The sequence below is a fragment of the Diabrotica virgifera genome, chromosome 4 (assembly GCF_917563875.1).
Source record: "Diabrotica virgifera virgifera chromosome 4, PGI_DIABVI_V3a".
In the NCBI taxonomy this organism is placed as follows: domain Eukaryota; kingdom Metazoa; phylum Arthropoda; class Insecta; order Coleoptera; family Chrysomelidae; genus Diabrotica; species Diabrotica virgifera.
In genome coordinates, this window is record NC_065446.1 from 231,595,232 (window position 1) to 231,613,370 (window position 18,139).

At 32.3% G+C, this 18,139-nt stretch overlaps 2 protein-coding genes across 3 annotated transcripts in view; one reads left to right on the forward strand and one right to left on the reverse strand.

Moving 5' to 3' along the window:
• LOC126883336 (venom serine protease-like) overlaps nucleotides 1-18,139 on the reverse strand; it is a 486,705-nt gene that overhangs the window by 229,718 nt on the left and 238,848 nt on the right. The window lies entirely within an intron of this gene.
• The window catches only part of LOC114327522 (microtubule-actin cross-linking factor 1), an 865,580-nt gene continuing 857,609 nt past the window's right edge, over nucleotides 10,169-18,139 (forward strand). For both annotated transcript variants that reach the window (XM_050648743.1, XM_050648753.1), the window contains exon 1: nucleotides 10,169-10,678. The gene's annotated coding sequence lies outside the window, so the exon portion shown is untranslated. The remainder of the gene's footprint in view (nucleotides 10,679-18,139) is intronic.

The following is an 18,139-nucleotide window of genomic DNA, read 5'->3' on the forward strand; positions in this document are numbered from 1 at the left end:
TGATTCAATGTTAGACATTGTTAATTGTCTTATAGGGTGTAGAAGCATGGACCTTAAAAGTATCTACTCTTAATAGTTTATTAGAGGCTTTTTGTGGTTGTATAGACGACTACTAACAATACCGTGGACAGCTGAGAGAAAAATAAAGCAGGTTCTCGAGAGAGCAAAAACTTTTCTTCCATAGAAATCCAGGATAATATATCTCTTGGACATATAATGCTTAGATATATAATTTATATAAATTTTAAATATATAATGTGGGGAAACAGTGTAATATTCTTCGACTAGTTATGATGGGTAAAGTCGAAGCACTCTAAGGAGTTGGCAGAAAGCAAACCTCGTGGTTGAAGAATGTAAGAGAATAGACCATGTTACCGACAGTCGAACAACTGTTCAGAATATCTCCAGACATAGAGAGTTATGCCATGTTAATAACCAATCTCAAGCAGATTTAATAAGGCACGTTAAGAAGAAGATTAAAAATAGGTTTCCATCCTATATAATATTATATAGGTAGGTTATATAATTATGAATATCTTTACTTTTCTTGCCAGGACACTTTTCTCGAAATTCATTACGAATTTTGTAAGAAGCTTGACATGACTTTCTTCATTCATTTTTCATTGGAGGTAATGAAGTCATATAATTATAGTGAGGGGCAAAATTATGGAATAAATTCATTTTTTCGAGAATGAAAGATTTTGGAGGAAAATCCCAAAGCAGGTCGATTTTTATTTTTAAATTGCAATTTTTGGCATAGTATATCATACTAGTGACGTCATCCATCTTTGGGCGTGATGACGTAATTGAATGAGAATAGAGTCCTTGTGATAGTTCATTTGAAAGGTTATTCAGTAGGGTGGTGCGAAAAAAGTCAAGTTGATAGCCCAGTATCGCTATAGTGCGGAAAAGTTGCGATTGGTAATTACAAGAAAAACAAAACAAAACTTATTCAAATCGGACTTTATCTTCCGATTCCGCAAGGGGCCTAAAGATTATAAAAAAATGAAATTTTACCTTTTTTCGGAAATTTTTATTTATTCTTCATGTACATTTTATTTATCGCTATAGTAAAATTTATTTAGAGTTTGCATGGTTGAGTAATAAGAACAATAGTTTTACGCACTTAACGAGTATCTTCCGATCCCGCAAGGTCAATCAAAATCTATAAAAATTTGAAATTGTTGATGATTTTGATAAATTAAAAAACATTAAGTTATCTCATTTTTCTGTCGCATTGTGAAGCTCTTCGCTTGTTTAGATATTGTATATTAATATTTAAACGACCCAGAACTCACAACAAGAAGGTGGTTGCATTTTTTACTCCACCCACACCCTTCTCTCCATACAACCAATGAGTGTATGTTTTTTACATTATTTATTTATTTATTTTCAACGGGCTGCTGCCCAATATGATTACAATATTTACATAGTACATTTCTTTTTCATTTGTTTGCGTAAGCTTTTAAATGTCAACTTTGAATTTTGATTTGGTGGTAAAATCTGGCAGCATGGACCTTGATTTAAGTGTTGCCTTGATGAATCCATCTCTTGATTGGGTCCCGCATACATTCATTATTAGACGATACTTCCTTGACCAACTCTACGTACCGCTAGGCAGCTTGCGTATGACAGGGATAGTTTTGTACATTCCAGTCTGACGTGTTGCCTGATATGACGTGAGGAACTTATATTTTCATTTGAAACGCTTTGAAGAACTGGTGGAGCAGATAGTTTTGCAACATTCCAATCTAATATTTCAGTGTAGTCCTGTGCTTCAAAAATTTAAAGTAGGAGGGATGAAATTTCTAATACGTTTGCCCTTGGCTTTAGTCTATCCGGCTTTTAACACTCTCCTTAGCCCTAGCTCTCTAATGTGTTTCCTTTCTCCCTAGTACTTGATATTTTGAAGCACGGGACTAAACTGAAATAATAGACTGAAATATAATGTTGCAAAACTATTGCAGACTGTTGCAAAACTATCTTCTCCACCACTTCTTCGAAGTGTCAAATGAAGATATAAGTTGTTGCATTACATCGGTCGACATACCAGACTGGAATGTACAAAACTATCCCTGACATACGCAATCTGATGAGAAGTGCCTAAAGTTGGTCAAGGAAGCATCGTCTAATGCAGGTCAGTCGATCGATGGCAAGAAAAAATTATCTACCTACCCACCTATTCCCGTCCTAAATATTACGAAAATTCCTAGTCGGTAGATCGCAGAGAATTAGAAAGGCAGACAGTAGAACTCGAGTCCAATTAAGTTGGTCGCCCCTGGTCTAATGTATGTGAGCCCCAATCAAGAGATGGATTCATAAGGGCAACACCTTAATCAAGGTCCATGCTGCCAGGTTCTACCACCAAATCACAATACAAATTTGACGTTTAAAATCTGGATACAAACATGAAAAAAAATTTACTATGTAAATAATGTAAAAATCACACTCATTGGTTGGTTGGAGAGAAGGGTGTGTGTGGAGCTAGAAGTGCAACCACCTCCTCGTTGTGAGTTCTGGGTTGTTTAAGTATTGTCATACAATATATAAACAAGCGAAAAACTTCACAATGAAGGAGAAAAATGAGATAACTAAATGTTTTTTAATTCACCAAAATCATCGAAAATTTCGAATTTTTATAGATTTTGATTGACCTTGCGGGATCGGAAGATATTCGTTAGATGCGTAAAACTGTTGTTTTTATTACTCAACCATGCAAACTGTAAATAAATTCTACTATAGCGATAAATAAAACGTACATGGAGGATAAATAAAAATTTTCCGAAAAAAAGGTAAAATTTAATTTTTTTTGTAATCTTTAGGTCCGTTGCGGGATCGGAAGATAAAGTCCGATTTTAATATTTTTTGTTTTGTTTTTCTTGTAATTATCAATCGCAACTTTTCCGCACTATAGCGATACGGGATTATCAACTTGACTTTTTTCGCACCACCCTATTTTTCAGTTCTCTTTTTAGTACATAATATAAACATTATCTTAATTATTTACATATATAGGCTGACCAAAAAAATAATTTTTGAATTAAATTAATTCACACAAAAAGTAGAACGTATTTAATTTATTTAATTCAAAATTCATTTTACTGCTGTCAGAAAACAGAAAAAAATATTTATATGACAAATAAACATTGCTTTTCGATTAAATTACATGTTCAAACTGCGAAAAGGCAGGTCGGTAGTAGCTTGAACATTTAATTTTAGCGAAAAGCAATGTTTATTTGTCAAATAAACATTGTTTTTCTATTTTCTGACAGTAGTAATAGGTAATTTCAATTAAATAAATTACATATTATATTGTTATTTTTGTGTCAATTAATTTAATTCCAGAATTATTGTTTTGCCATCCTGTGTAAATAATTATGCTAATGTTTATATTACTGAATAGAGAATTAAATAACCCATCAAATGAACTACCACACGACCCCTATTCTCATTTAAAAAAATCATCGATTACGTCATCACCCCCAGATAGAGGACGTCACTAGTATAATATATATGCCAAAAAATCATAATTTAAAAATAAAAATCGACCTGTTTCGGGATTTTTCTCCAAAATCACCCATTTTCGAATACAATAGTTTATTTCATAATCTTGCCCCTCTCTGTATAATATATACTTCACTTCCCTCGTATAACTTCTCTATAAATAGATTCAGAAGCTTCTATATCGAATATTCCACGTAGTGCATAAAAACACTTTGATGCGACACTTCTTCTAAAAAAAAATTATTTATTTCTAGAATGTATCCTCGATCAGTTTAATCTAATATTATTATTCCATCTAAGTCATTTATTTTTCATTATAGCTTTGCATGTCAAAAACTACCTACTCACGTATTGTGTTTGTAAACCAGTGAATACGAGATAAATATCTTAATTTATACTTTATTATAAATGAAATTTTCAAATTAAATTGCAATTTAAAAATCCTTCACTTCAAGTCCCTGCTTAAAATCTTACAGATGTTGAGCATAACTTTATCGAAGCGGTAGCACTACATCCGTTGTTGCTGCAAGAGGAGGAAGAATTTTCTGCACCACGGACGATTCTATTTCATAGGGGTTGTAGTGAAGTCATAAATGGGTCAAGTGTTTTTATTTTTATTTCTGCATTCTGCATTTACAATCTACAGATGCTGGCAAAGTTCCATTTTGGGCATTGAAATACAATAAAAATAAATCTAAAGAGGATAAAGGAAGCTGGAATCATTTGGTTCATGAGATAAGTAATAGCAAAAGTTGGCGAGCTGGTCAGTGAATTGTTTGCACAATATAGAAATCAATTCAGTTTATCTCGTAAGTTATTAGGACTATAATGGTTGTTGAGTTGCAATTCCAGAACAATGTACGGAATTATTTCTTTCATTTATTTGTAGTCATATAATCGACTTTAAATCCTTCACGTTATCTACATAAAATATATGGGTCACTTATACACTATCCTGGTTTCATCCTTTTTGACCGATTTGATATTGAAAACCACTGAAATAAGATAACCACTTTTAAACTGCGCTTAGAATAGAACAACGATGCAACAGAATTGATGTGCCATCTCGCTCTTTACGCCAGCTAAGCCCTTGGTACTGAGCCATAATTTCCACGAATTTTGTAGGAAGTTAGGCACCAGATTTTGGAGCCTACAGGCCTTCAGCATAACAAAGTCGCTCACATCTCAGTTGATTCTCTTGTGTGTTGTGAAACTATTTAAATTGCTTTTTGATTTGGGCTGTTAGTACTTAGTAGGTTAGGTAGGACAATATAAATTTGTTTATGAAAAGTGAATAATAAGCAGGCAAATTTAAGATTGGTCTATTGAAGAGTATTTTAATTTATTAATAATTCACCAACAACAAATAAATCTGTGAATAGTTATTGGTGGAATAAAATTTATCAGTCGATTATAATTTATTTTTATTGTGTTAATTTTGATAATTTAAAGTTAAAATGACGAATTTTCTTTGTTACATTTAATTATATACCTAGATATTTAAAATTTAAAGCGAGGTTAACTTGTCAATTTATTCGTAGAGTAAATCTTTATTTGAGACAAATAAAATATGTCATATTTGACGTTGGTGAAACGTAGGCGTGTTAGTTTTATTGGCCGAATATTTTTATTCATCGAATAAACTACTATTTGTCGTTGGTGAAACCACCCATAGTAAAATAAAATGAATATTTTAAACGATATAACCTGCAGTTTGATCGAGACGCCTTTTTGAAGGCGCTAAAATCATGAAAGATTAGAAATTATTTCAATGAGCCGGCCTTTACCAAATTTAAAATTTTTATCAACAGCTAAGAAGAAAGACAATCGACCATTTTCGAGATCGTTTAAAACAATATGGTATGAAAACCATAAATGGTAAAGCGGAAGTTATTTTAAAAATTCACTTTTTTGTTGGCCTTGTCTGTTGCTCTCAAATTTGAAGCAAAATAATGTTTGAATGAGTCAGGGATATTCAGATTTGAAAAATTTATCAGCTAGTGTCAAAAAATATGAATCTTCGAAAGAACATAAACAATTGGGTTTAAAACGGTTAGAAAAAAATAATCAAACTATTGACAGTGCTTTAGCTGGACATATTTTTTTATCTAATAAGTATTTGATGATGAAGTTAGAAAAAATAGAATTTGTGGATACATGTCGCCTACCCACATACTGAGGTCACGAGCCGCCACTGAGATTTACTCTACAGTCAACATTAACAAAGCTTTTTAAATTGTTTTTAAGCCAAAAATGACTCTTGATAAAAATGACTTTTTATAAATTTTTTTAAATGCTTTGAAAACATAAGTGTTCTTCTTTCATGTGCTTTCCACGGAATTGCTGTATCATTATTATTTTCTGAACAATAAAATTGCAAAAAATGCTCTTTTGGATAAACAAATTGAATAAAATTTAAACTAATTGACGAATCGTCTTGAAATTTTTTGTGCATGATATGTACTGGTTGTCTCAACTTTTCATGTAATATCAAAGTCTTGAGTTAATTTTCGCAAAAGGTATAGCAAATTTTTTATTTTCGAAATTTTAGTCTTATTTTGCAATTAGCGAAGCAACAAATGATCGGACCAAAATTCAAAAACTGTCATTTTGAACCTTTGGTCATCTACTAAAAGATGAATACTCTAAGTAAGATATTTAATTACCCTATTTTTACCTGTAGTGATTTAAACGAAAAAAATGCCATTTTTGATGCTTATTTGTTAATAACTAATATTCTCGTCAGAACTGTGACGGGCATTTTTGTATTTATAATGTATTAGGTATATAGTACCCAAAAAACCCATTTGCAACCTGGCTGCTTAAGTGTCCCGACAAAAACCTTAATTCTCTGGACTATCTTCAAATGATGAATTCGGAAAGTGTGTTCATAACCATCATAAAGAGGAGAAAACAGAATATCGGCCATATAATTAGAGGACCCGACTACCATCTACTTCATCTTATAATACAAGGAAAAGTGGACGAAAAGAGATGGATTGGTCGAAAGAAACTTTCATGGTTACGTAATATTAGACAATGGTGTGATTCCACAGTAGAAGAATTATTTCGCGCAGAAGCCGATTAGTCCATTGAAATGTTACATTTAGTGTGCATTTCTTAGAGGAGTCAATTTTATTTTTTTAATGTGTAGGGGGGTTCAGTAGAAGCTTAAGTTCAAGTTTTTGGGGTTGAGGCCCTTGTCCCCCGGCCGCCATCTTGGAAAAAAAGGTGCAAAGGGCTTTCGCGCTGTATCTCGTAAACTAGCTACCCTACAGAAAATTTAGTTTGACATAAAATGAAGAAAATTAAATTTTCTACAATTTTATATCTATTACTTTTTATCGTAAAGTGACCAACAAAAAGTTATAAACAAAAATAAGAGAAAATTTTGTAAGAAATTTCCTTTTGGAGGTTATAACTTTTTTTACGTTCATTTCACAATAAAATAACATCATAGCGATTTTGTAGAGGATTTTTCAATAAATAATTTTCACTATAAATTTGTTTAATTTTACTTATTATCTAGGTTTTACAGCGCTGCAAACTTGACCAGATTCTCGAATTCTCGTAGCTTTTCTATCTATACAGGGTGTCCAGAAACTCTACCGACAAACGAAGACAGGAGATTCTTCAGATAATTTTAGGACAATTTAACCCAATTCACCTAGTCCGAAAATGCTTCTTAAGGGAGCTAGAGCTCTTTGAAGATGGCGTCATGAAATTAGTTTTTCTTAAATACCTCCAGAACGCTTCTATTTAGAAAAACGAAAATTGGTATGCATATTTACTTTTCAAAGATGAATCGACTACATCCATTGCAAATTTCTAGTACCGGTCATAGGCGTCCGTTTTGGGTAGAGCAACGGGTATTTTATCGCATAACTTTTTTGTCCTTAACTTTTATGCATTTTTGACACCGGGTTATTAAATTGTGAGGTATTCTAGTACTAAAAGGTACTCTTGCTTTAAGTCGGTAGGATGTACCGTTTTCTAGAAAAATCGATATGAAAGTTTTTCGTTTTTGGAATTTGAAAAAAATTGAAAGAACTTTTCAACAAAAAACGAAGTATTTTACCAACATAAAGTAAGAGTAACTTTTAGTACTCGAATACCTCATAATTTAATAATCCAGTGTCAAAAATGCTCAAAAATTCAAGACAAAAAGTTATGCTATAAAATAACTGTTGACCTACCCAAAACGGACGCCTATGACCAGTACTAGAAATTCGCAATTAATGAAATCGATTTATCTCTGAAATATAAATAAATGTACCAGTTTTCGTCTTTCTAAACAGTTTTTTTTTGAATTTTTTTTTTAATTCAAAAAGCGAAAAATTTCCAAATCGATTTTTCTAGAAAACGGTGTGTCCTACTGATTTAAAACAAGAGTACCTTTTAGTACTAGAATACTTCACAATTTAATAATCCAGTGTCACAAATGCATAAAAGTTAAAGATAAAAAAGTTATGCGATAAAATAACCGTTGCCCTACCCAAAACGGACGCCTATGATCGGCACTAGAAATGTGCAATGGATGGATTAGATTTATATCTTGAATATAAATACGCGTACCAATTTTTGTTTTTCTAAAGAGAAGCGTTCTGGAGGTATTTAAGAAAAACTAATTACAAGACATCATCTTCAAAGAGCTCTAGCTCCCTTAGGAAGCATTTTCGGACTAAGTGAATTGGGTTAAATTATCTTAAAATTATCTGCTTTAAGAATCTCCTGTCTTCGTTTGTCGGTAGAGTTTCTGGACACCCTGAATATTAGACGAGCGGCATTAACCGTTATGCCAACCACGAAAATCAAATTTAAGGTGAATGATCAATTTTGGTCTATTTTTATGTTTTCGAGGTCGCTGAATCCGAATATGAAGTTTATTTTTATCTAGAGTTGGTGGAACATGTTAAAAAAATAAATTTTATACAAAAATGCCAAAAATCAATTTTGATGATTTTTCTTTACCTCGCTGTATCTTTGGTCGCTGTAAATATTTCCGTTTAAAAATTTTACTGTGTCATCTTTGAAGTATGTAGATAACAATGAAATTTGTCCAAAATGTTTAAACACATTAAAAAAGGAGTTGTTAATTTATTAACATTTTGTCATCATATTTCGTTAGTTTCATGTTTACTTAAAAAAGTTGAGTGACAAACTTTTTAGTTTATAATTTTAACCAACACAACAATAAAACATAGTGCATGAAGAAGTTTTTTGGAAAATTTTAAGTCAAAATATATAATAGGAAAAAAGTTATGTTACTTCATATACAAGCGGCACACCCCAAAAAACGCTTATATCTCGAGATCCTGACCACGGTGTGGTCAATGGCTAATTTTTATTATACTTTATGATTTTGATATCAAAAATCGTTTTTTTGCTCTGCTTAAGAATTTTGCATTTTGCGGTTGCGTCATTCTTCTTCTGAAGCGGCGAATTTGTCCTCAAACAACTTCTTGGGCCTTTTCTATATATTATGCTTAGATTTATAAGTTTTATAGTGGGAAGAAAGGTCAAAAACAGATTATTAATAGCATAGGAACGTTAAAATCATAATAAATTGTATGAATAAAAAATATATATAGATAGAAAAATAAGCCTAACTTTTGTTTTTATTGTATCCCTATGAGCATTCGAGAATCTGGTCAAGTTTGGAGCGCTGTAAAACCTATATAAATAAATAGAATTAAACAACTTTATAGTGGAAATTGTTCGCTGAAAAACCCTCTACAAAATTGCTATAATATTATTTTATTTTAAAATGAACTGAAAAAAAGTTATAACTTTCAAAAGGAAACTTGTTAAAAAAAATTTACATATTTTTCGTTATATCTTTTTTGTTGGTCACTTGACGATAAAAAGTGATAAAAACAAAATTGTGGAAAATTTAATTTGCTACATTTTATGTTTAATTAGATTTTCCGTAGGGTTGGTAGTTTACGAGATATAGCGCGAAACCCCTTTGCACCCCATTTCCAAGATGGCGACCGGGGGACAAGGATGGCGACCCCAAAAACTTGAACTTAAGCTTCTACTGATCCCCCCTACACATTAAAGAAATAAAATTGACTCCTCTAAGAAATGCAAGGTACGGCCTAAAAAATGTAACATTTTAATGGACTAGATTAGATAGATAAAGGATTCACAAAATTGTAAACATGATGACGGCCGTATGAATACGGACACGCACCTAAAAAAGGAGAAGTAAAGTAAAGGCAATTTCAAAACGAATAGTAAAAACATTTTATTAGTACGATTATCCCTTTTTCTTTTTCTTTACATGCTAAGTCTAAGTATTCCTTACAGATATTATCTGTAACAAGTTTAATTTTACTCATTATCTAAGCAAAATTTTTCAACAGATCTCAATATTTCAAAATTATGTAGTTCCTTTAGAATTATATATGTACTACAACATAAATCATCTTCTATTTCGTAATTATTTAAAATTATTTAAAATTAGAATATAAGTAATTAAATATGTATGCTAATTACCTATACTGTCATTTTTTTTTTAATTTAAAGCAATCCCATCGTCCACTACTTTATCAACGCGATAGCGATACATCCGCTGTTGCCTGGAAGCCCGCCGGCAACGTTGCATTTCAAAAACAAACGACAGTTCCTTCTCTCGATTCGTTTCGTGACGAGAACCAATTCCATGCCCGTAGATTGCGGCATCTTGTAACTTGTAAACAAAAGCACTTCGAAAATACGCGAATACGGTGTGCCCTTCGTTACCGACACAAAGACAGCCGGTGTGATACAAATACAAGAATACATTTCAGTGAAAAGTGACGATATTTAATCAGTAGTGTGCGTTCAAATATTGATTTTTCCGACATAACCTAAAAACTGGTGAATCACCCTTGTGATTCTGGGTTAAATTATACCCTTTTTCGACCCCTACAGTGTTTTGTTTTTAATTTTGGAACACGGTCTCTCACTCCAGCCGGGATAATAGTAATCTAGTAGCGACGTTAGTGAACTGTGGAACACTTTCAGCTTTTATCAATTTTTAAAAATGGATATTGTTATAAAGATTACGTTGAGTTGATTTATGAAATGATAATAATAGTTGACTGTGAAGTTAAACGCAAAATTCGGACTATTTTCGGGTGATTTTTTTAGTGCTTTTGAGTGTGTTTTTGGGAGGTTCGATTTGGAGGTGAGTTTGTCAGGAATTTTTCTAGTTTTATGACTGATAACCTTTCTCCTTTGCTTAAAATAGAATATTTTGTTAACTAAAGGCCAAGTTTATAAATAATTTTCTATCAGGTGATTGCCAATAAGTACATAAATATTCCATTAATCGGACAGTTCCGGCAATTTTTGCAAGTTTCACGTAAACGTAATTTTGTAACAATGGGATTTTCGCTTGGTTTGTACCTATTAAAAATGAAAATATTCCCACGACTGTCACTGATGGCATGCTAAGCATGTTTGTATATGATACTATGATAATAGACTGATAAGGTTATGAGACCTAACAATTTTAATACCAGGATTAAACAGTCTCAACTGATTATCATTTTTTTGACAAATACAAAAAAATACAAGGCTAATTTTGCAACGTGTTCTAACTGGTCAATAAAATTTCCTTGAAAATTGTATGAATGGTCAGCTGTTTGTAAAATACGTAATTACATAAACACATTCAAGTCATAAGGTCATGGAACTCTTATATCATCTTCACGAATCAATAGTTTCTAATAGGATCCTGATTTTTTTTAAATAAAGGGTTTTTTTATTACTTACTTACTGACACCGAGGCATTACAACCCTTCATGAGTTTTAGCCGACTGTACTTCCAATTATCTCGGTCTCCATCAAATTCTCCATGGCCATAACTTTAAGGTTTCCTTCTATGTTATCTCGCCACCGAAGTCGAGGTCGTCCACTTGGTCTTCTCCAGTTGAGGATTCTTACCATACCAGCCTTACTATTCTTTAGTCAGAAGTCCGAATGTCCTCTGAAGGTCCGTGAAGTTAGCCCGAAAAAGTCGGGAAAAAAATGTGACCAACGCCATTCGATTGTCCATTGATTGTCCACGTTTGTCCACTGTGTTATGTATTTCGTTAGTCCACCCATCAATTTTTTTTATAAACAAAAATTTTTTTTTCGGCCTAAACTTCACAAATCCACAATTTTCGAAAATTCAAAATTTCTCTTGCTATATTGTTTGTCCATGTTTGTCCACCAAATAATTTTGTTTGTCCATCCACAGATAAAAAAAATGTATGTATATCGCTTACGGATAATAGGACAGTACTGCTGAAAAAGTACTTCATACTCCATTAGAATGAATGTTTCTGCGGGGGCAGAATCTCAACTACCCGTTTGTCCACACCCTCACAGCGTTTGTCCAACCCCTTAAAGTTCAAAACAACACCCTTGAAGACTTTAATTTATTTTTTTTAATTCTCAACCCGGGACAAGTTCACCGTTATTAACGTATTTAACGTATTTCAACGTTAATTAGGGGTAGAATCACAACTACCCGTTTGTCCAAGCCTTCGCAGCATTTGTCCAACCCCTTAAAGTGTGAAACGACCCCCTTGGGATTGTAATAATTATATTTTTATTTCTTAATTCGGGCTAACTTCACGTCCGCTTAAATGCGTATTTAAACGTTAATTCGGGGACAGAATCACAACTACTACCGTTTGTCCACCCCTTCGCAGCTTTTGTCCAACCCCTTAAAGTGCGAAACGGATTTGGGAATAATGTTAAACAACAAAGGTACACAAGCAGATGAAATTGCAATTGGAAACAGAATAAAATTGGCAACGAGAACTTATTATTCACTGTATAAAAATTTCCTAAACAAAAAAGAAATATCGAGAAAAACCAAAATGACAGTATATAAAACCGTATATATGCCAATTACAATATATGGGGCAGAAAACTGGGTACTCAATGACAGACAAAGAAAAAGATTATAAGCTACAGAAATGAGATACTTAAGAAAAGTGGTGGGAGCAAGAAGATTAGACAAAAGAAACGAAGATATAAGACATGAATTACAGGTAAAATCGCTCAACGAAAGAGTTGAAGAAAAGAAGTTAAAATGGGCTGGACACATGATAAGAATGAGTGGTGACAGACAAGTGAAAATGACATGGGAGGCCAAAGCAGTGGGTAAAAGCACGAGGGGCAGACAAGGAAAAGCTGGAACACTAGTGTAAACGAAATACTTAAGAAAAGAGGAACATCGTGGCAAGCAGGGCCGGCGATAACGGGCCTGCAAGGGATGCACTGCAGGCGGGCGCCAAAATGAGCTTTTTTCTGCTGGCATCATATAATATACTAAAATAGAAAAATTAATTTTTCGTACTTCCGGGCCTAAAGTGACAACTTCACTCCCTTGTGACAGGTACTAAAGTGTCACATTTAATCCCTCCGGGATTAAATATTGACGAAACTCCCGGAACGATTAAATCACAAACAAACGAATTTAACCTGCTCAGACGTGAGAATTCTTGACTTCTTTGGCTTAAATCCCTCATTTCTTCTCTTCAAAAAAGCTAATAATTTTGGAAATTTACTTATATCAATATCTTCTCTAATGTTAATAACCGATTTCAGCATTGAGTAATTCAGAGAGTTGAGGCACAAACCGCTTTTGATTTATCATCGAAGTAGACTAACAGCGCATTTTCAGTAGGTTGTCTCACATTTTTTAAGCGGCACCACTTTTTAAAAGCATCGTACTGCTGCTCGTATAGTTTTCTAGATTTCGGTGGTAACAATTCTTCACCTACTTCGGCTGCTCTTTTATCAATATCAGATACACCTTCTTCACTCATGATACCAATAATTATCAATAACAATGTTTCTTTACAATGACACTAGTAATGACAATGTTTCTAAATTATAACTGTCACAACGCAATGTTACTATGGTAACTTATTTTACAGACAGTTTATTAAATGAGTTGAAGAGAGAAAAAACTGATTGAAATTATTGAAATAATTAATAAAATCATACCGGAAGTACGAAAAGTATCGTATATACCTTGCGACTGAAGTACATTTAATCCTTCAGGTAAATCATGGCCCTCCCTGCGGTCGGGCCATAAACTTTACCTTCAGGATTAAATGTACTACTTCAGTCCCGCGGTATATAATGTACTATTTTAAATATGGTTTAAGTTCCAGATATCACTAACCTGTGTTTGTTACTTTTGCACCTCACACACGTAAATATACAAACGTATACAACGCATAGAATTGTATTCCTACGGTGTCGTAATAAAATTTATTGGTGAAGATATAATGTTTCTAAAAACCAAACATCTTTGCCCTGAGGTATTGGGGATGTTTTGTTTATTTTCTTTAAATCTCTTTGAAGTTGTTTATAATCTTTGTGTCATCAGTTATAGGAGAGAACGTTAATGATTTGTGGTAAAATAAACATGGTTCTACATTTTTCTGAAACTGTTTCTGTCCCCTGTGACCTATCTAATTTAAGTAGTGTGTAGTTAAATAAAAATGGATTCAAAAAAAGTTATCCGGGGTGCAAAATCGAAAAAGAAGAGCTAAAAAAGAAGAAATGGAAAAGAAAATCTAGTTTAGACTTGATAGTTTAGCTTTAATTTAAATAGAAAATTAGTTGAGTCACTAAAGGTTTTCACCTCCGATTCGTTGAACCTCGATATATTTTCATTGAAATTGATGGGTAGTTAGAGGATACGTCAAGAAACAAAAGTGAGTTGGTGCCAACTTGCACTTTTACCCTGGGGGTGGATGCCACCCCTTCTCGGGGATAAAAATTATTTTATTAGAAATAGCCACATAAATCGATAGAGGGATAAATTCTAAGTAAAATTTTCCATATAAATTTATTAAAATAAATCAATATTTTTTGAGTTATTTAAGATTTTAATTTTTCGTGAAAAAGTTGCATGTTTTAAAGCGGTTTTTCATAAATAACTCAAAAGTTTTTACAAAATAAGTATCATTCATTACCCATTTCCAAATTGACGGTAATAAAAAATCGAAAAAATTCCTTACTTGAAAATTTAAGTGTTCAAGTTTAAATAACGGAAAACAATACATTTTATAAAATATACTTACTGAACAGTTATCAAAGTATTCAGAAATACCTATGAAATGAGCTTCAGAAGAAGTTGATAGCTTCAGATGAATTAATAGTAAAAGGATTTTCAAGTAAGAAATTAATTTCTTTTATTAGCTTGAATTTTGGTAAAGATTTATAGCTTTTGAGTTACCTATTTATGAAAAACCACTTAAAAAGTATTGATTTATTTTAATAGCTATATAGCCAAATTTTGATTAGAATTTGTCTCTATATCGATTTCTGGCGTTATTTTTAATAAAACAATTTTAATCTCAGAGAAGAGGTGGCATTCATCCCCAGCGTAAAATCGCAAGTTGGCACCATGCCACTTTTGTTTCTTTAGGTATCTTCTAACCACTCACCAATTTTCATGAAATTTTATGAAGGGTCACCGAAATCGGAGGTAACAAAGTATTGATTTTTACGTTCATTCACTGTAGTAAATTGTGTTTGGTAATAAATTAGATATTAATGTTATTGATAATTTTGTAAACATCGAAACAAGGAGAATATATTTACCTATTTACATCTCATTTAAATTTTGTACCATTTCCAAAAACTGAAATACCTAAATCTAATTAAATAAAAAAAACGAAGGGCGCCTGTGCTAGTTTTGCAGGCGGGCGCCTTATATCCTAGCGCCGGCACTGGTGGCAAGAAGCAAAAGTTTTAGCAGCAGATAGGAAGAAGTGGCGTAAATTTGCAGAGAGTATTATATAAAGGAGGAATCCTCGACACCTAATGGTAAAAGAGGCAATCGATTATGTATATGTATGTATGTTAAAGTGCGAAACGGCCCCCTGGAGATTGTAATTATTTTTTTATTTCTTAATTCGGACTATTTCCACATCCGCTTAAGAGCGTATTTAAACGTTAATTCGGGGACAGAATCACAACTATCCGTTTGTCCACCCCTTTGCAGCGTTTGTCCAACCCCTTTCAGTGCGAAACGACCCCCCTGGAGACTGTAATTTTTTTTTTATTTCTTAATTAGGGCTGTTTCTTAATTTTAGATGGTTACTTCGCATAAAAAAACAAAGTTATTAACATTTATAAATAATTACAGCAAAAATTATGGTTTTTGGCAATTATCTCAATCATTTCTAAAATGCAAAAATCTAAAAGATTTTCTACCGGTCTAAAAAAACCTAAAAAATCCCTCAAAAAAATGAGGTTTTTCTAAAATCCCTCAAAAAGTAAAGAAGTTTTTGTGATCAACATTATTATTTATTTGAACTATTTTCCCTAAAATGTATAATAAACGTTTTATAAGCCAAAAAAATGATTTCGCACTTTAAAGGGTTGGACAAACGCTGCGGAGGGCTGGACAAACTGGTAGTCCTAAATATACTTATCTTTATTTATAAACAATACTTTTTTCATGCAAAAAATCACATTTCAAAAAAAATTTTTTTAGTATTTTTATTTATCACGGAATCAGATTCTCCAGTTCTAAATCCCAATTGGCTTACTGAGAAGGAACTCCAAGTATTCACTGATGCCGAATAAGGTTTATAACAAACAACTAAGTGTATTTAAAAAAAAAACAAATCCGCTGTTTTTAAGTGTATTTTCTTGTGGCATACAAAGTACGCGTGTGAGTTATGTTATAACTTGATACTCGGTTAGTTAAAGGTTAATACCAGAATTAAATGGTCTCAAGGACTGATTATCATTTTTTTACAAAATATACAAACGTAAGGCCGATTTTGCAAAGTGTTCTAACTGGTCATTAAAATGTACTTGAAAATTGTATGAATGGTCAGCTGTTTGTAAAATATCTAATTTCCTAAACACATTCAAGTCATAAGTTCATGGAACTGTTATATCAGCTGCCAGAATCAATGTTTTCTATTATGATCCTCATTTTCTTTTCCAAAGAGAGTTTCTTACTTTTCATTTTTTTTATATACCAGATTAAGATCTGACTTCTTCTTCTTAGTCGTTAACCTGATGCAAGTATCGTGATCTCGTCAAGCTAGTAGTAGATTTTTCCAATCTTCTTCCATTTCTCTCTACCTTCTGTCATTCTAGCACATTCTGACAATGGAGTGGCAACAATGTGGTCCGTGTATCGTGTGGGAGATATGCTTCCACTTCTTTTGCCTTCTACCTTTTCCTGGATTGTCAGATTTTCAATACCATTACTTAGAACAACGTGTTCAAAATATACCATTGTTATGAATGGTATACGGAAGGTTACGGAATCAATTAAAAATAAGTGTAAACAATGAACAGTAATATATTTATTTATTTTGGGTAAACAAGCGTGCTTCGTTTATTATCTCGTAAGGGTTTTTAGCGAGGGTGTGTCTGAATCGTTCGCCCGCTGTGAAGAGACTGCAGACCACAACACTCTATTCTGTCATGATGCTTGCGGTGTTACATTATGGCTAGAAAGGCAATAAATTACTAACATCTGCGTTTTAAAAGTTGAGAACCTTTCTGTAAGAAGTTGACATAAGGTCTGATAAGGTAATTAATTTATGGGGAATTCAGTTTGTTAAACTGAACACACCAAAAACATATTAATATGGTTATAAATACATTTGGCTTCGTAAAACGTCTGCATCTGGTTTGTATATTAAATGTGAATTTATATGACCGTTTTGAGAAAAGTTATTAAAAAATAAAATTAGCAAAAATAGTAATTAAAGCGTATCGTTATACTATATTATTTGTTCTGATATTTGTGTGCTTAGTTTTTTATTTCTTTAGCTGATTCGGTACATATTCATTTGTTCTTCGGTAACCCATTTTCAGCATTCTTATCCAACAGTAAATCCAAATACATTTAAAATCTTTTTATTTTTCTCCATAAGATTATTTTTCTCTATATTTTCTCCATATTTTATTCTTTCGAAATTTTATTTTATTATTATAGTTCTAAAAGAGCCCAGATACACAAATTTATTTACAACAGCGATATTATTATTACTTAGTAGGTACATTTTGAGTGTTTTATCTTCTTCTTTAGAAGAAGAAGAACAACCACTATAGTTGTTGAACAACGACTATAATAAAAGGATTATTAAAAGAATAATTTAACATAAGTAAGTAGATTTATTGCAATAAATATTATTATCGTTTTGTTTATTTATAAATAAGACAGAATTAAAGATCCTGTCCTAAAACATTTAAGTACATATATGAAACATTTGAAGAAAAAGAATACCAAATTTAAAACACTTACCGAAAACCCTACAATGATAAGAAATAAATATAGAATTTAAAACAACAAACATAGATATATAAAAATATTTCATTGACGACGAACGACCACGAACAGGAAAGAACGAAGGATTATATTTATAAAATACTTTATTTAGCAAGGCAAAAACTTTTGTTTGGGTTAAACATCAAGACAATTAAATATTAGAATAAGCGAACACCAAATGTTATAAGTATAAAAAATTTGGCAAACCTCAGACATAAAAAATCCTATACAGGCTAATGAATATAGAGTTCAATACGAAGATTCAAGTACCTATCGTCCTGAAAGAAACATGGTAAAAAGGCAAAATTTCCATTTTGCTGCATGGAAGAA